The sequence below is a fragment of the Lepidochelys kempii genome, chromosome 5 (genome assembly GCF_965140285.1).
Source record: "Lepidochelys kempii isolate rLepKem1 chromosome 5, rLepKem1.hap1, whole genome shotgun sequence".
NCBI classification, from domain to species: Eukaryota; Metazoa; Chordata; order Testudines; family Cheloniidae; genus Lepidochelys; species Lepidochelys kempii.
Window position 1 is genome coordinate 66062200 of NC_136384.1, and position 20425 is coordinate 66082624.

Here is a 20425-nt window from a genome sequence, read left to right on the forward strand (position 1 = left end):
GTCAGTGCATGCATCTAACTGTCCCTTTGCTCATGCAAATAACAGATGTATGTGCTCATTTGTGGTAATGGTGTATGCCAATTAGGCATGCAATTTCACATACAAAATTGAATGCCTGATGCTTTGAGAATCCTCTCAACCAATGATACTCTCAGTCAAGGTTTCAGAGCATATAAAGTGGCTCTTACGCTTACAAGAAAGCGAAAATCTCAGCCCAGTGAAATCCATTGCTGTCTTCTTGCTTTCCTGGTGCAGTGTCTGCCATTAAAGTCCTTAAACTCTAAAGATGCATTGAAATGGAATCTGAACAATTCTGAATCATGAAAGTGAGATCCTCACAGGTTATCTTGACTATAGAGCTTCAGTCTATAATGATCCATCAATACAAAAAGAATCTTTGAGTGGGCAAAGTCTTTTCTGTAGCAGTACAAAATCAGAAGGGTGGTAATGTGAGACTTACTATTTCTGCCTTATACAGGGCTAGCAAAACAAAAGCAACTTCATGATAAATTAGGAAAACATGGCTAACTTACTGATGTACTGAGACCAGCCTTACATTCTTGGGAGTATTATAGGGCTTTGTGAAGCCTAGAGAAACAATGTTTTCACTTAAAACAGAGTTGACTTAGCATATTCAGGGAGGTAAATGGGTGTTGAAGTACATACATACAAATTCTGATACATAGTGCATAGACTAATAGCTGCTATAGGAAATCATTAAAAACAGCTCAGAATTCAGCTTTTCCCTTCCTAAATTCCAATTTGGTTCATGATATCAACCAACCAGGCAAAATAGATACATACATATTTTAAAAATAGTTTACTCAAAAGCCTAATCAAACCAAAACACTTGTAGCACGATATGAGTTTTTCTAAACTCTGGCTGTAACAGACAGAGGTTGAGGTCCTGGCCTCACTGAAATCAGTGGAAGTTTGTCAGTGACCTCGATAGATTCAGGACTTCACCCCGATTTCTGAGGCTCAACTGAGAATCTCCTGCTACTGACCTCAGAAATCAGATTTCAAAAGCAGACCCACCTAAGCAGACCTCACGTGTAGCAGCAACACATAAGGAAGGAGGCAACCTTTTAAATAACTGTTGGAGACCATTCAGAGCTTTAAAGACTATCTTAAGCATCTTGAATTTCACCCAGAAGTGACTAGGTTGTGAGTATGATATACAAAACATACATGTTGGGGCACTTTGAGAGGAAGTCGCGGATTTCAGCATTAGCTGGAGCTTCCACAAGCTCTTCAAGAACATGACACCCCCTCTACATCACTCCACTGGCTTCCCCTTTTCTACCGCATGAAGCATATCTTTTTTTAGGCCCTTTGTGTCCTATTTCTGCCTTTCCTATTGTATGTGCCTTTAAGCCATTCGTGTCCCACTTCTGCTTCACCAGCAATACCAGACCTTGCTGTTCATTTGTCACATTTTCCAACAAGAGCCATTACGCCTTCTGCCATGCTGCCCTTTATTCATGGAAGAGAGCACCCAGTAAAGAGACACTACATTATCCTCCTTCAAATATCTCCTTAAAACCCATCTCTGGTGTGATACCTACGAAACTAGTAATTGTTCGACTGTTACCTTGTGGTACTTTGTCCCTATTCCACCCCATATCTGTCTGTTATATTTGCCTGTTATGTCTCATCTTGTACTTAAATTGGAAGTTTCCTGGCAGAAAACTATCTTTTCATTGTATTTGCCTTGCACAATGGGACCCCAGTCATTATTTGTACTGTTGTAGTGCCTAAGCTGTTAGAAGCAGAATGAAGTTTAAAACTGTACCAGACTGGAACACAGTTGTTTAAGAAGGAGAATGAAGTAGGTATCGGAGACGGATGATGTGAACTCTTCAAGTGGTGTGGGTGTTAATATCACTGCATGTTGATTAAGGATATGCTGTACTTGTATTACACCCTGAATTCTGAATATATCATTTTGATAGTTCATTGCAGATGTAGAGTGAAGAAAAGCAACTGCAATTTTAAAGATGACGACTAGGGAGGGTCAGAAAGACCTAGACCAGGAAGAAGTGGTAGAGAAGATCCTAGTGATAATGGAGAAGAAGCCCTAATAGCTAGAGAAATATGAGCTGATAAAAACAGATCAGTCTCAGAAAAGTTAGGTCATGTCAAAAATTGGGTAATTGCTTTTGAAGAGAGAATGCTGAGAGCACAATGCTATGGACTGGTGAAGTCTAATTGGGTTTCAAAATGTGCTTTTGATGCAAAGAGAAATAATAGATAGAACTTAAGCTTGGGTCCATGGCAAAAGTGCTAAAAGTAAAAGGTATCCATCAGGCAAGAGGTTAGGGAGGTGAGTTGTGGAGTACTATGAGGGTCAGTATGACAGCCAATACTTTCCAAACACTCGACTGTGACAGTATCACTAACGTGGTTTCCAAGTTTTGCTGATGACACCAGAAGCAACAGACCAGAAAACGTAGCGGTATATAATCAAATCCAGGAATCCTAGATCTGCAGGTTGGCCGGGGTTAAGTATAAATTTAAGTTAAATTTCACATATAAATTCTGGGAGTAAGCAGAATATACCCCAAATATACCCACAAACAATAACAGATGAAAGGGAGGAATGTGAAAGAGAACATAAGCAGAAAAGGAAAAAAAAATTCTTGGAGAGATGAAGGATGGTCTTAGACGAAACACTGAATGGTTTCTTAAAAGTATTAAATAGAAAACGTAAATCTGAGAAGGAAATGCAGCCATTAAAAAAAGAAAACAAAAGAGGCACCTACCTCGCTCTAGAAAGCTAAGGCAAAGACAACCAAAACCAAAGCTATACGAAGTAGTAGTAACCTTCAAAAAGATCCCTAAGAAGCTTCAAACAAATCCTGTTTCCCCTGCCCCATTCACCCTGCCAGAGAAACCTTACACCATTCTCTCCTACTCCAAAGATAGAATGCCTACTCTCCATCCAATTACCCAATCCCAAGCAAGAATTAGATTTTTTTTCTTGGTGTCTGCTGGTTCTCCAGGGCTAGAAACAGCAGCCTTTTGTCCTGTAAGGTCTTCTGTAAAGCCATGACATTTTTATGTATGGAAATGCTACTTTAGGTCATTTTTGGAAGTGTTTCATTTGTTTTAATTTTTCCCTTCTGAATCCTGTGCAGTTTGTACTCATAATTACTAAGGCACCTGGATTTTCTGGTGGTGGGATATACAAAACAGAGCCATGGAACATCATGGATTCATAGAAAACTATTCAAAATCTCCCTTACGTCATCTTAGAAACTCTTTAGACCCAGAAGCTCTATTTAAAACCTAACTGGGCATGGAACTGTTGCTTAAAGTGAAATTCAAGTCCTCATTAAGCAATTCCTTAGAATCTTCCCCAGGCATTGCACACTAATGCCTTCAGCTAGGCAGTATGAGGGGAGTGATTGATCATATTCATTTCCTTGCCTGTAATTTTGTCTTTCAGTGGGAACATGCCCTGCTTCATCACAACCTGTCTTGGTTTATTGCATTTGACAACTTTCGAACATCTGGTTGCATGGTGATGGTTATTGATTCTCAATGTTTCTGGTTAGAGAGGAAATAACAAATCTTTATTTTTATTTTTATTGGGTGTGGAAGGGTAAGTTCAGCCTGATGTTTCAATATCTGATCTGTTTGTTGTAGATTTCGTTCATGTTCCTCTTAGTTTTGGCAGTATGGCTTAGGAAATAATGTCATTGAGGCACACTTGTGGAAGGAGCTGACAGAAACTACACTAGTGGGAGAGAGGACCCTCTTGTTCACCTCCAAGACTTGGAAAAGCCCATCAGCAACAGACTCCCATTCAGGGAAAATTAAATGACAGGAAAGGGAATGAATGTTATCATGTTTGAGTCACCTGTGTAAAGATGAGTGGATGAGATCACACAAGGAAACTGCGTGGAGCAAACGGAGGAGGGGGATGTTAGAGAGCTTATTCCATCACTCTCCCACTTCCCTGGTCCTTCTCGCATGAACAGAGAGCAACAATACCCGAAGTCCGAAGGTGCAAACAATTCGATGTTTATTGGGGTGAACTTCCAGCAAGCTTAAATACAAGTTCCTTTTTCCTTATTTTCGAATCCCAACTTACTATATAAATTAGGGGCAAACAGGAAGTAATATTCTTAGCTATACCTTCACCAATCATTCTACTGAAATTTAACTAACCAATCCTAACATATTGTAACATGTTTATGTAACCAATCATATCCCACCACCTTAATTAGTTTACACCCAGCAAAATTAATTATACAGCAGACAGGAACAATCACAGAACCAGACAGAGATTATACAGACAAACAATAGCAAAGTGGGAACTCAGAGTAACAGCCGTGTTAGTCTGTCTTTGCAAAAAGAAAAGGAGTACTTGTGGTACCTTAGAGACTAACCAATTTATCTGAGCATGAGCTTTCGTGAGCTACTGCTCACTTCATCGGATCCGATGAAGTGAGCTGTAGCTCACGAAAGCTCATGCTCAAATAAATTGGTTAGTCTCTAAGGTGCCACAAGTACTCCTTTTCTTTTTGCAAAGTGGGAACCATAATGACAAAACAATACAGAAGTGAGGATTTCACAACTACATCTATAAAGACATAAGAGTTTCCCAGCTGTGTCTATTGTTAAGTGAGTTCTTACCAGACAGAAAACTATCAACCTCAATTTCCTTTTACATCTTCTAGGCACTTCCCTTTCTCTGGAGGTGATAGGCACTATCAGGACAGGATTGTATTCCGAACAGCCCAGTAGCACCTTCTTTCAATGTGACTACTTTGGAATGTGAGGTTGTGACCGGTCGCTTCCCACCTTATGGCTGCCTCTGTCGCTTAGCCAAAGGCCTTAGCCTAAGAACAGGGCCTCAGACTGTCACAGTAAGAGAAGGACCTTACACTGGCAGACAGTGATTTTGATTCTTTCTTTTATACCTCTAACTAGCCAAGTGATAAGAATACACCTAAATTCTTAGAGTTATAGGCCTTTACAGACAGGCCTGAATATCTATATCCTAACAGGGGCCAAAGGGGAAGCACAGTGGGAGACCTCTCTCACCTTCCTGGGACAGTGAGAGAGGGAGGAGGATTCACCAAGAGAAATGTCAAGTGAAAGGCTAGAGAGGTAAGAAGATGAGCTGGAAGTGCAGGGCAGGATCAGAAGAAAAGGGTTTAAGGAGGAGGGTATGATCACAATGTCAAAAGCAGCAGAGAGATGTCAAGGTTGAAGTAGAGGCCTGAGTTTAGGCCAGGAAGAGGTTGATCGAGACCTTAGTGGAAGCAGTTTCAGTTGAGTGGAGAGGGCAGAAGCCCATTTGGAGGGGGCTGAGGGTAGGGGTAGATGGGAGGAACTTGAGGTTATGGCTGTGCTGAACGCTCAGTAAACTTGGAAGAGAAGGGGAGAAAAATCTGAAATCGTATGAAAAAACTAATAAAAAGTCAGTCAGCTCAATACTTTTGCACGCACTGTTTGCAAAAGAAGTAACGTATACCAGCCCCTCAACTTTATAAGGTGGCTTGAAGCTCTGGTCAGCGTGCATGGGCAGCTGGCCCAATTGTTACAGCCTTGTTCATTGATAATGCCAAAAATATAAGGAGCAATCTGAGCAATGAGAAGAGAGAAACCATACAAATTTTATCCTATACATTTTGATTAGATAGCTTTGGTTTAAAAATTATTCCCAAATGTGTCTGTGTATTCCAGCATAAATGTGAAATATAGCATGTGTTGAGATGACAAACCCTTTACACTAGCTTTGTAACCCAGTCTCTCTTTAGCAAGATTCTTGCCTACTCTAAATCAAGGTGATCAGTTATTTCTCTGAAGGTCATGGAAACCTGAGTGCTGAAACATGTCACAATTCTGAAACTGGTGTTAGAAGCTTGAGCGCCTTGTGAAAACCTGAGGAGGCCATGAATTTTCTGTAGTACTGTGAATTAATCTATTTTTCTCACACGTACAAAAAATCTCTAACAAAAGTGTTAAGAACTGGGATGCTTTTAGCATTCTATTTCAGGATGCGATACTGCAGTGGCTGAAAAGCTGCACTGTGTGAGCTACCGTCTGCAAATGGATGAAAGTACAAAGTGAGGGATAGAGTACCATAGTGCTGGATCTGGCAGAGCCCAGCAGAAGTAGGACTAAGTTAAGGATATGAGGTTGGGGAGAAAAGAGCGGGAAAGTGTAAGCAATGTAAGATTATTTTCTTTAACAACTTAGTTCAATGATTTAATATTTCTGATTGAGAGCAACTTGCTTAGAATTTGATGAAGGAAAATGTGGGTCTAAATCAAGGGAAAATTGTGAAAGGTGTCCAGAACAATCATCATGTTATAAGTAATTAAATCCATTGAAGTTTTCAAACTGTCCTTCTATATTAGCATTTTTCTATAACATTTCTCACCATAGCATTTAAGGTTCTCCTTTTAATTTTTACCAAAATCTTTCACAGAATTCAATTTATGTTGTTCAATCATTTTATTCTATTTAGAACCAGAAAAAAAAAACCAAACACCTTAGGCTAATGGGGGCTGGGATGGTAACCATGAAATCTATTAAATTTGAGTGGGGATAGTCTTTCAAACAAAGGATGGCAGCCTAATACATTGCTTGTCATTTTAAAAGCAGAACTGGACAAAAAAGGTCTCAGTGCTGTGCTGTAGGAAACTGAGGCAGGACAAGAGGATCTGAAAAGACAGTTCCCATCTCTAATTTCTGTGAGACAGTCATCTTTTAGAGGTGCTCAAGCAGTTAATAAAATCCAGTCCATGATTAAACATTTCAAAAGGGTCTTTTGATGGCTAGATTATTTAGAAATTCTCATCAGTTAGATCAGTTATTGCATGCTAGCTTCTCACATTAGTTTTTCTATTGGTCTGATAATACCTGGGGCATTTCAACAACAATAAACCTAGCTAAAAATAGCCCCCTTTAAAATTTCTTCAAAAGCTAAATAGCTGCATGTGAAAGGAAGGGAGCACAGAGAGTTATGAGCCTTAATGGTGAAATTACAGGGTTAAGAACAAATGTCTAAAGATACCTTTTAAGGGAAAGCATCTTAAAATAGTAACTTTGGAGTTGGAATATTCATATCCACAAATGGATGATTAGAAAAACAGAGCCCCATCTGACCTAGATCTGTACCTTCTCAGACTATCTCACAAGCTCAGCTGAATCCAGTCGAGCCAGCACTTGATGCAGAGGTTTCCAAGGAAGTTCCAAGAGTTGCAGGAAGTTGTGGTGGTGATGATTCAGTCAATGTGTGGCTCTCTCCCTCTAAATCAGCCGTGAAGCAATGCCTAAGAATGATGGTGTGGAAGGTAGAGGACACTGCTGCTAGCTGATCCAAAATAAAACTTTGGTTGCTAAAGACCTCATGCAAGATTAGAGGGGTTCTCCTCAGTTACCTAGCAAAGTTCCAGTGTGGGTAGGGAAACTGAAGTATTGACAAGTCCATGTGTTCAACAATCTTAAGGCAGGCCCTCCAAAACCATGCAATTGACTTAAAATCATGTTATTTGAAAAATAATAATAATAATAAATGGAAGGGGAGTATTTTTATTTGCCTCCTAGTTTTGGAGCCTTTAGGATTCTTTGGCTTCATGGTATCAAGTTTTTCTCTGCTCTCAGGAAGGCTAGAAACTTTTTATCTGTTAAATGAAAAGCTGAGATTATTATGTAGTCTCTTGATTCCAGAACCTGGGACTTCACCAAATGTTGTAGAGACTCAAATTGAAATTGTGAGAGTTGGGAACACTGAAACTGGGAACTGTATTCTGCCTTCTTCAATTCTCCCTATAGTTTCTATATGATATTTTTAATTTTCTGTCCTTACTTACTGTGTTGCTATGAAACAGCTACTGGTTTCACCTTAGAGGTGACGGGTGCATTTCTGTGAAGGATGAAATGCTAATTTACATATATGTTTCTAAAACACTTCTGTATCCTTTGGTTTGAAGATGCTATGTAAAACCATCATTATTGCTGTTACTGTTATCAGTAATTTGAACAGTTCTGCCCCAAAGTAAAAGGTGATTGTTGTTTTTTTTTTAAAGTTAGTATGTAAGTAGGAAGCACATTTCCTCAGTTAGGGCTTTGTCCTGCTTCCATTCAATGGAAAAATGCCCGTTAACTTTAATAGTGCAGGATCTAGACTTTATAAAGTGAAGCTGTAATCCTCCATTTTGATAGCAGTCCTTCCAACAGCTGCAGGTTTCCACCTCCACTACTTTGTAATGGTTTCACTGATTAAACAAGCAGAGCTTGAGCCCAAAGGCAAAAAATTTCTGGAACAAATGAGATTCTTTCTAGTGAGCAATTTTCAGTAGAAAAACTTTACCTCAGCTTTATACGTTTCAAAAATGTGTTTATCTGTGACTTAGAGAGACAAGGTGGGTGATGTAATATCTTTTATTGGGCCAACTTCTGTTGGTGAGAGATACAAGACTCACTTACAGAAGCGGCCTAATCACATCAGCCACACTATCAGAGGCTAGTTCACCTGCACATCTACCAATGTGATATATGCCATCATGTGCCAGCAATGCCCCTCTGCCATGTACCTTGGTCAAACTGGACAGTCTCTATGTAAAAGAATAAATGGACACAAATCAGACGTCAAGAATTATAACATTCAAAAACCAGTCGGAGAACACTTCAATCTCTTTGGTCACTCGATTACAGACCTAAAAGTGGCATTTCTTCAACAAAAAAACTTCTAAACGGACTCCAATGAGAGACTGCTGAATTGGAATTAATTTGCAAACTGGACACAATTAACTTAGCCTTGAATAAAGATTGGGAGTGGGTGTGTTATTACACAAAGTAAAACTGTTTCCCCATTGTTTATTCCCCCCCCATGCCCTCCCGCCCCACTGTTCCTCACAGGTTCTTGTCAACTACTGGAAATGGCCCACCTTGATTATCACTACAAAAGGTCCCCACCCCGCCCTCCTTCTGGTAATAGCTCACCTTACCTGATCGCTCTCGTTACAGTGTGTATGGTAACACCCATTGTTTCATGTTCTCTGTGTAAATAAAATCTCCCCATTGTATTTTCTACTGCATTCGTCCGATGAAGTGAGCTGTAGCTCACGAAAGCTTATGCTCAAATAAATTGGTTAGTCTCTAAGGTGCCACAAGTACTCCTTTTCTTTTTGCAGATACAGACTAACACGGCTGCTACTCTGAAACCCATCTAATTAAAGATGTTACCTTGCTTGCCATACCGCTCTAATGTGCTGGGACCTACACGACTACAACTACACTGCATTTACCTGTGACTTGTCTGTCACAAGGCATTCTTCTGGGGACTTTGGGCTCTCCCCTGCCCCCGTAACAGTGTACTGTTTGAAAAGAGAGAAAACCTTTGACAGCAGTTAACACTTAATACTGATTTGTAAAAGTACTGCCCGTGAAGTATACAGCAGTTTTATTTCTGGTTAACAATCCTGAAGAACTAGAATCAGCTTTAGTGAATGAAGGGAGAGGTTGTGTGCATTGCAGGCAAGTGTTAAAAATAAGAGAAAAACCTCCTTCAGCACTCTGAAGTGGGAGGGGTGGGTGTGCATGGATGTGTATGTGCGAGAGAGTGACTGTGTGGCTGATCTTGAAAATTCACCTTTAATCCTGATCTGGAGGGGGGGTGTGTGTGTGGGGCGGGGAGGGAGATAATCCTGACTAGTCAAATGATACAAGTTTAAATTTTCTGTGGAAGAAAGGTCAGTAATGCGCTATTCACTGGGACAATCTCAACACAGTGAGTAATCATTCTGATTAAAGCTCCGGTTGAGATTGGAAGACTAAATTGGAGACTAAATCTGTCCTTAATCACCCTGATAAAATGACATCACCAGGACACTATAAATTGTCAAAAAGATTAATGCCCTTTATCTGAAATGGAAACGTAATCCTAAACTTGGAAAAATGAAAACATAGACTGTGCTTTATATATTGCCTTTTCATAGTTCTATGAATTTCCTTTACATACATCACTATTAGTCTCTGAAGACCAGTGTAGGTGAAAAAAAAATGTTTGGGTTGTAATGTTGTATTATGGCATTATTGTTCAGTGCTTGTGTATTGACAGCAGTTCTGTTGTAATCCTCTACCGTCACAGGATTTTGATTGTGTCTAAATGTGAATGTGCATGTTTACACTGTTGGGTAAAGAATGTACATTATAAAATAATATATTATGATGTATTTTTAATGGGTTAGCAGTGTCTTTTAATGAATTTATATTACCATTTTCCTACCTAAATATATGTTGTATTTCTTTTGGTAAAATCTGTGGACTATATTTTCCTCTTGCATGTTTGTTTTTCCTACTCAGGAAGGAGAGAACTTGGTGAGTTTCAGCTGGTGGAGTTTCATGCTGGTTGCTCTACTGGACTAGAGCGGGTTTGACCCTGTCTGTGGAACAGACAGAGGGGACACACGCCCTAACCAACTGTCATTGGCTAACTTCAGTGTGGCAGCACAATGGCAGCCATGGAGATAGTCCCCTGGTGTTCATGTTGCTTCAAACTTTGTAGCTACAGAATTAAAGATGGCAACTGAAATTCATTTTGTCTTTGTATGGACAATGGCTTGGAAAACTGAATCACTGGCTAGAAACCTTAGGCATTTCCATAAACATTGATAACCTTGTAGCATTCTCTTATGACAAATTATTAAAGACTAGCAGGCACTACAAATACGTTTCAAGCACCTGTATTGCTTTTTCAGGTGAGATGGTACCTATATTCTTCTAGCTCCTACTCCCAAAATGCCATTGGATTGGAGAGATCTCTTTGATTCTGATGGGGGCCAGTTGTCTTCTTCGGGTTAAAGTCTGTTTTGAAGTTGTCATTTTAAGAGGTCTTCAAGCAATCCTGGCCCATTTAAGAATTTTTCTTGGCTCATGACTTGTTAGTCAGCTAAGGAATACACTGCTCCTCACCAAGGATGTCAGAGGCTATGATCTGCGTGCTCTGTATGTCGTGTCATTCCCTATGGCTCCACTGCTATACAAGGCAGCACAGTAAAGTGGATTATGGGACTCCACCCTTTGGAAGGGAGCAGGCTTGGGAAACCTCATAAAAGTGAAATTGATTTTAAGTGGCTACCTTTTGAGAAGGAAATGCAAAACAGAGAGCAGCTTCCACTGCTGTGAAGCTCAGGAGAACTCATTTATATTTCATGGATTTTGCAGCCCTGGAGGCAAAATTAGGCTTAAGATAGCTGTGAGTAAGTTGGGTTCATGGGAGCTATTCTCTGGCCATTTCTTTTTACGGCAAGAATCCAGTACCAGCTCAGGCAAACACTATAATTATGCAACGAAGGGTTAAAAGAAAGAAAATATATTTTTTTTCTACTGATGGGTCAGTTGAAATCTATTCCGCGGTTTATATGTTGAAAAACGTCAAAACCATACAAAAACAACAACAACAAAACCCAACATCTTGGTGCTCTGTACCTTTTGCTAAAGCCAGGTTTAGCACCTGAATTGTTTTGAGTTACCTCAGGTTTCGTTTAGCACTTTGAACACTGAGTGGGGGAGTGGGAAATGAAGCTGTTTTGTAGATCAGTAACCTGTTAATAATTCGTCCTATTCACATGGGGCCTTGGTCTTCACATTTTAAACAACGTAAGGAACCCTGTTGAACATGTATGCATGATTTAACTTGTAATATTCTTGGTTGTTTTACAAGATTTGTTATGGATGGAAATGTGGATGCTACTGGTACATTTCTTCCTATATTACACTGTGTGTGGCTAATACTGAATAGTGAAGGTTGAGTTCACCCTTCCCCACTTAGATTGCTCATCCTTTCATGCTGACATTAAACTAGCTTTATCTCAGCCCAGAGGTGATTAATATTGGAAACTTTGCGCAAAATATGTTTGGCCATTTCTGAGTTGTGTATATATGATAAATATTTTCCCCTGTATGTTCCAAACAAAAAGTTTGCACCTGAATAACTTGGTGGCTGAAGATATTAACATGAACATTAGCTTGTATTCATCTTGTTGAGATCAAATAATAAGTTAAGTTTGGAAAAGCTTGATTCATCATTTTTTAAAGTTGAGTTTCACTCATGAACTAGAATTGTTGTACTCTGAATTTGTATTGATCTGAAAGCTAGATTGAACTGTTGAACTGCTTTAGCTTTGAGATCATCTAAAATTTTAGTTTAGAAGAGTCCCTTAAAAACTTAGCTTTTTTGAGTTATGCAGACATAATAAGATTATACCGTTTTCTCCTATGTTCACATCACGTATCTTTCATATACATCATTTGGAAATGGCTGATACTTAAAAATTCAGAATGGCTGGCTTGTTCAGTAGACCTCTTTGATGTATAAAGAACAAACAAAATTTCTATTAAAAATATCATTTTTATAGTTCTAATGATATATGCATTTTAAGCTTAGAAGTTTCTCAAATGTATGGTAGAGTTTTGCTCTCTGGTTTTCTTAGTTTCCAAACTATCCAAATGTTGAGTTGGCACAGAATTTCATAGAATATCAGGGTTGGAAGGGACCTCAGGAGGTCATCTAGTCCAACCCCCTGCTCAAAGTAGGACCGATCCCCAATTAAATCATCCCAGCCAGGGCTTTGTCAAGCCTGACCTTAAAAACTTCTAAGGAAGGAGATTCCACCACCTTCCTAGGTAACGCATTCTAGTGTTTGACCACCCTCCTAGTGAAAAAGTTTTTCCTAATATCCAACCTAAATCTTCCCCACTGCAACTTGAGACCATTACTCCTGGTTCTGTCATCTGCTACCACTGAGAACAGTCTAGATCCATCCTCTTTGGAACCCCCTTTCAGGTAGTTGAAAGCAGCTATCAAATCCCCCCTCATTCTTCTCTTCCTCAGACTAAACATCCCCAGTTCCCTCAGCGTCTCCTCATAACTCATGTGTTCCAGTTCCCTAATCATTTTTGTTGCCCTCCGCTGGACTTTTTCCAATTTTTCCACATCCTTCTTGTAGTGTGGGGCCCAAAGCTGGACACAGTACTCCAGATGAGGCCTCACCAGTGTCGAATAGAGGGGAACGATCACGTCCCCGATCTGCTGGCAATGCCCCTACTTATACATTCCCAAAATGCCATTTTGAGATGATTCAGGGCATAAGGATACTATGGTTAATAGGGATGTAAAATACTAAACAGTTAAACGGTAAGCATTAGTCTTACCGGTTAACCACCCTAACCGTTAACTCCCAGCCACGCCGGCCGGCCAGCCAGCTGGACCAGCGCCAGGATGGACGGACAGAGCAACCCCTGACTGAACCCCAGGTCAGATGGCCAGAACAACCCCAGCTCTTCTCCCTTTAATCGGTTAACCGATTAAACAACATAATTTTTGTCATTTAAACCGTTAACTTTTAAAACGGATATTTACATCCCTAATAGTTAAGAGCAGACCTGAGTTTTGAGGCACATTGGCGAAGGACATCCTGGCTTTAGGATTGTACTGTTTAGGACATAGTGTTCTGGAAGCATCAAATGCAGTAGTTCTAGAGCTAAGAATTTAAAAACTCCTTCGACAATCTTTCATAATTCATAGATTCAAAGACTGTAAAGCTAGAAGGGGTCATTATGGTGATTGTCTGACTTCCTGCATAACATAAGCCAGAGAACCTGACCCAGTAATTCCTGCAACAAGCCCATGACTTCTGGTTAAGCTAGAGCATATCTTTTAGAAAGAGATCAGATCTTGATTTAAAGATTGCAAGTGATAGAGAATCTAGGTAAGTTGTTCCAATAGTTAATTATATTCACTGTTAAAATTTTTTCACAGTATTTCTAATTTGAATTTGTCTAGCTTCAGTTTCCAGGCATTGGAGTTTGCTGTGCCTTTGTTTGCTAGATTAAAGAGCCCTCTACTATCAGAAATGTTTTTCTCCATAGTAGGTACTTATTGACTGCAGTCAAGTCATCTCCTAAGCTTCTTCTGGATAAACTAAATAGATTGAGTTTCTTTAGTCTCAGGTGGGTTTTCCAGACCTTAAATCATGATTGTATCCTGTGGTGGGGTGCCTGCCCCACACTTGGTGAAGAGGTTTTAATGTGGGCCTGAGAGGCCAATTAACTGAACTGCTTGCACCTGGAGTGTGGGCAAGGCCTCATTAATGATGCAATCCAGCTGGGGAGGGGCTGGGTGGAGCAGAAAGGGATTGCAAGGAAAGACGGAGGAATTCTGCAGTTGTTCTCCTAGTAGTAGGAAGTGAAGAGACCTGTAGGGGGCAGGAAGGCTCTGGCAGGGTGAGGACAAAGTCTGTGGAAAGGCTTGATAAGAAGTAATCCAGGGAGGTGGCAGCAGGAAGTCTGGCAGGATGAACCTTGACTGTCTGTCTTAGGAATCTTGGACTGGAACCCAGGTAGAGAACGAGCCTGAGTTCACCTACCAGCACTAGTAAGATGGCATGAAGCCCCTGGAAAGGGGATATGGACTACTGGACGCCCTGAGAAAAGGGCGTGCCAGACCATGAGAGCAGAATGGAGGGTGGCACAGCAGATGGAGGGATCAGATATTTGTTTTTGTTAGACTTTCCATCACCCCAGAAGGGGAAAGACAATGGTCACCTTGTCCAAGGGCTGAGTCACAAGAAGAGAGATTGCTGCAGGACCAGAGTGACTGTCGGCATAAGCACGGGGTGCTAGACGATGAAAGAGCGGCTGCATCCAGCCCCGAGGGGTGCTCTACTGGTGAGTCCATTTTTCCACCTAGCTCTTTTCTGAAACCTTTCCAATTTCCCCTCCATAATTTTTAAAATTTGGAGACCAGAAAAGGACACAGTATTCCAGTAATGGTCTCTCTAATGCTGTATAGTATGGTAATACCACCTCCTTGCTTCTACTCAATATTTCCCTACATATACATCCAAAGGTTTTATTAGCTTTCTTAGCCATTGCATTCATCAGGAGCTTGTGTTCATCTGTTTATGCACCATGATCCCATGGTCCCTATCGGAGCATTACTCACCAGACACCCTTGTAAGTGTGACCTACATTCTTTATCCCTAGATGTATGGTCTTACACTGGACTATGGTGTTACTTAACGTTTTACAGTGTATTGAAACACATGTTGTTCAAATGAGCTCAGTTTACCAAGGTATCCCAGATTATTTGTTTAAAACAATGGAATTTAAGCATTTGTTTAAGTGCTTTCCTGGAGAGTTAGGCACATACTTTCCTGAATCTGGGCCTAGGTGACTTCCTGAGTTGGGATGCTTTCCTGAATCAGGGCCCCTGTGCTTACTTTGACTAAAAAAGAAGCAGAACCACATTTTTAAATGAGAAGGCTAGATGAACATTTGCATAGTTGGAAGGAATATAAAAGACAGCAGTGGGTTTAATGTTTGTTTTAGCACGAAGAAGAGAGAGGAGAACAGTGAATGATATAGTGCAGTGGTTCTCGACCTGGGGAACGTGCACCCCTGGGTGTACAGGGTCTTCCAGGGGGTACATCAACTCATCTAGATATTTGCCTAGTTTTACAACCGGCTACATAAAAAGCACTAGTGAAGTCATTACAAACTAAAATTTCATACAGACAAAAGGAGAAAGTAAGCCATTTTTCAGTAATAGTGTGCTGTGATGGTTTTGTATTTTTATGTCTGATTATGTAAGCAAGTAGTTTTTAAACTAGGTGAAACTTAGGGGTACACAAGATAAATCCGACTCCTGAAAGGGATACAGTTGTCTGGAAAGGTTGAGAACCATTGATAATAGTGCTACTCTATTTCTCATCTTCTAAACTGGATGCAGTGCCAAACGCTGCTTGATTTATTTATATAAGTAGCTGCATTGAAGTCACTACACATGTGGGTAAATTGAGTGGGATGTGGCTAAGTGTCTGTATTACATGGTTGTGCAGTATGCATGCTACATGTAAGGCTATGTTTAAAAAATCTGAGTGTCTATCATATTATTATTTCTGCCATGTGCATGAGGGCACAGAGTTAAGGGGAAACTTTCAAATTTAATGCTAATTTTCCTGACCTTTAAATAATATTGTACGAATGCCAAGGGGGTTCATTTTATGGTGGTTCTTTTTGGTTTTGTTTGTATGCAGTATTATTTGATGCAGTATATCGTGCAGTATAGGTCAAATACCTCATTCACTTGCACTTGTCTAACCACAGTGAAAGAAAGCACTTAGATTGAACAAGTGTAATTAAAAGCAGAATCTAGCTCTGTGTTTTAATTATCACATTAAATACAAATACATTTTTAAAAAGTATGATAGCTGTTTTTTTTCAAAAAAACAAAACAGTAAATAACATGAAAGTTTTAACCTCAACTGCCAAAACCTAGAATATGCAAATTAATGATTAACTTAGTTCATGTTATAAGAAAAAACAAACAAACAAAACCCCAAACTCTGAAAAGTGTGAACTGTGTATCTTTTGTGTATTTGTGTGACTCAACTTCAACTTTGTATCCCCCTTTTGTCTCTTTGACTTTAAACCTTAATGTTATTAATGTATTTCTGTGTAATACATAAGGAGTATTTCATTAGTGAATACTCGCTGCATGAGATTGGGAAGGAGAAAGAGGAATCAAAACCAGTTTACCTGCCACATGTCAGAAAGCATTATTTCTATTTGCACTGTAATGTTACATTGTTGACTCTCTGTGTCTGACTGCATCATCTAAAATCTGCTTGGAGTGTTATCTAGCATGCTGTGGGGGAGTCTCACAAGGACAATAGCAATATGCAAGCCTGGGTTCTTCTCCAGCCCTTCAAGAGCTGTCCATATGTGACTTTATTTATGAGGAGATGTATATTCATCAGAAATTATTTACATTAAAATGTATTGCTTGAGTTTTGAAATCTGTATTTTTATTATTATGCTTTAAAACAAATTATCATAAGAGGGTGAAGCATGACAATTTATGGAACTCTGTGTTAGTGTTTATATTAGCCATTTGTGTGGGGGGGGATATTGTGTGAGTATTTATATGCATGTGTGCGCACACAGAGTATGTGTATATTCATATAATAGATAGTAATATGTTTAACTGAGTGGTGGCTTCTAGGTCTTTCTATAGCTTTAGTGCTGTTCTGGGTATGATATAAAAACAGAAAAATCTCTGACTAGAGTTCAGCATAAATTTCCTTTTTTGTGTATCAAGGCTTAAAATATTACATTACTGGATTTTTATTAATATCCTGCCAGAAATGTACCTTCATTGTTCTTGATTATTTTAAAGTATAATACAGCAACTAACAAGAACACATTATTTTTCATAATATCTACAGAAAAACATCACTATTAATATATAAAGGATATAGTTGGGTTGAATAGCACAAAGTAGTAGTTGGAAATCAGGTTATATTTTGTTCTCATGAAAATCTATATTTAGGTCATATTTATTATTTCATGTCATTTACTGATATACATTCAGAGTTTAGTGTTAGGGGTTTTAACTGGGAGCGTAACCATTTTTTAAATATATATGTTACTGAAGGATACAGATTCTTTGAGTATGTTATAAGGTGCTTCTTGATCATGGTATTTGCTATTACAGATTTTATAGAAGTCTCAGTTTTGGCTCCAAGTATAAATAACTTTTGTGTTTTAATGCTTTGCTTCTTACTGGTTTCATTAGCTTTTGAAATTAGGTCATAGCTATTTGAAAATGGACACTGCTATTACACTCTCTTTTATGGTATATAGCCTGCAGGAAAAAAGTTACTGGATCTGTGCACAGAAGATTAAATGGTACAAGATCTGCAGTATTTTCCAGGAGATCTGCAGCTAATGGTAAGTTAACAGGAATGTAGAGAAATGCATGGAGGGAGGGAAAATGAGAGGCACCTTTTTTCCCCAGAGTTTATCTTTCTCTCTTCATTTAGTGAAGTCCTGTGTCACTTTTATTCTCTATTAAATTTGTTTAGAGCAAGGAGGGAGAAACAATATGGCCATAAAACTGTATCTAGCTACTTTTATCCATTACTGTGTAGGTGAGCCATGAATTATGTACAGTATGCTTAATAAATGGAAAATAATAGGTACATGGGTGTGGATATTTAAATGTCAGAGAGAAACCCTTTATTCCTGTTGCCCTTAAATCCTTATTACTCAGAGTAGTCCCACTGAATTACTGGAAGGACAAGAATTTTGAATAAACTAAGTGTGAGTGATACACACTATATATCAATATAGTATTAATTTTCACCCTTGTTGGGTGAAACAGCACAAGGCGAGTATAGCGCAGAAACATGCAAAAATACCCAAGCCGTTACTCATAAATATAAATATGCTCTTTCTATTCATATAATCATTTGCTTATTTCTCTGTGTGTCCGCGCTTGTTTAAAATGGTTGTTTAAGATCAAAAGCCAGTAAGTTTCCGTAATATGCTGTGCAGCCTAGAAACAAAGTCCCATGTGATGTGGCAGTTGCTAGGGGAACTAGCCTTACTTGTGAATAGCAAGTAAAAGGGATTCTGTTTTCCAAAGCAGATATAGTTCTTTTCCCCTGAACAAAGGGAGCATAAATTGTATTTCCACTCCGAATTTTGCAGCAACTTCTGAGAGAGCTGTTTAGACCCTGACTTACCCTCTGGGAGGTGAGGCCCTTTGTAGGTGTGGCTGTATTTATATGCAACCTATGCTGTAATTTTGCAAAAGCACATTTGACTTTTCAGACACTTTCCCATGGCAATACATTTTACTCCTGCTGACAGCAAAAGTAATTTCTGTAAGCAGAATAAAATTAACTATAAAATGTTGGGCTCTGTCTTCTTGCATCATTCTACAATTTACAGTATGTTTTTTGTACAAATGTAAGGATAAAAGGACAGAAACATTCCTGGGGTTTGCCAAAAATAACAACAAAAAAACTGTTATAGATTTTAGCGTTAACAAAGACAGTAAACTTACAATATTTTGCTGTTATGGACAGGTGAAGGAACTAGGACAACAAATTCAAACAACATGAGTTTTGCTTTTATTTCCTATTCTTTTTTAAACTGAGCTACAAGGAAACTTTAAAATTAGCAGTACTTTACAGTCAATCATTTAAAAAAAAACAAAAAAATCCAGTTCTTCTGATCCTGTTTGTTACCTAAACCTATCTAGGTAAAAAGGCGGCTATAACGCCTGGATGATGTATAATATTTACAATGAAATTTGCAGTATTCCAAATTTCAGTCTTTTTTGCATTGCATTGCAGATTCAAAATTGGCCCCTTTTTAACCAAAAGAAGTGTTCTAATATTGGACCATTTTTAAGCCAAATATTTTTTTCAGTCAAATGATGATGGAAATTTGCAATCTTGTATGATTTTTCAGCCAAATTGCCATTTTCAGACAATTCTGTGAAAACAGACAAAATGAAATTGGGGAAAACTGTTGTGGGGGGAAAAAATCTGCCTTTTGGTGTGCAGCCATTTTATCCAGCCTCTGCTTTCAGAGGATGTTGCAGTTTGATCCAAGTATGTGCAAATAAAGGACCGCACAATTTACTTAAATAAATGTTGACCCTAGTACTTTGTTTGCCATTATGTTTTTCTACATACAGACCTCAAAGAGCATTCTTAACTGCAAAGGCTTACAGGTTAATCTATGTCCTTTTTCAGCAAGCAGATCAGATGTCTTGACTCATGCAGATCCCTATTGAATTCAGTGGGGTTCCACATGGGTATAAGGATCTTCCTATGCAGATCTCCTTACTGGATCAGGGGCTTAGATAGCACTCTTCATTGCAGAGGTTTGCTTCTGTGTGTTCTCTTTGAAGCACACTTGTGGGTGTTATAAAATAAATAATAAAGGACTGATGCCATGCTGAATAGACCTCACAGGGGTGCTGAGGCTTAATTAATATCAGTAAAGGATTTAAATCCGTGACTAAGAGAGGAGAAGTTACAAACACAACAGCAGTATGCTTAGATAGTGGAGGGCTGTAGTGCTGAGTGTCCATGACCACACTGTATGGCTTTATTCCAAACATCTAAGAGCTCCACGTGGTGGTTATTCATCTAGTGCAGCCAGATTCATCACTGTCAACTGCGTGCCCACCACCAGTCTGTGGCCGAGCAGTGTCCGCTCGTAACATCATATCCAATCTTTAGAGCTTGATATGCAGGGGTTTTGTTTCTGAGGAGGGCAACATGATCATAAAGGGCCAACTGACGGTGGCCGATGATGATGGCAGTCCTCTCGGGGCCAGTTCTCAATGATACATCCCTATTATTGATAAAGTCAAACGATCGTATAGCCAGTAGTCGCTCCTGCCAATGCATATGAAATGCCTCCAGCCTCCTGATGGCTTGGTTAAGCAGTGTCCACGTTTCAGATCCATAAAAGAGAATTGGAAGTATGCAGGTTTGTTAAATCCATACTTCTATATGTAGTTTGACCTTTTTTTGGCTATATACCCTATGCAGGTCCTTTGTGGCCAAGGCTGCTAAACCAGTTGTACTTAGGA

At 39.2% G+C, this 20425-nt stretch overlaps 1 long non-coding RNA gene across 3 annotated transcripts in view; it reads left to right on the top strand.

Annotated features, from left to right (window-relative positions):
- The first annotated feature begins 14496 nt into the window (after positions 1–14496).
- LOC140911487 (uncharacterized) overlaps positions 14497–20425 on the top strand; it is a 39195-nt gene continuing 33266 nt past the window's right edge. For 2 of the 3 annotated variants that reach the window (XR_012158988.1, XR_012158990.1), the window contains exons 1-2: positions 16666–16806; positions 17674–17760. This is a non-coding gene — a long non-coding RNA (uncharacterized LOC140911487). Of the gene's footprint in view, positions 14695–16665; positions 16807–17673; positions 17761–20425 lie in introns of those variants that run through there. The other variant, XR_012158989.1, reaches the window with a different exon arrangement.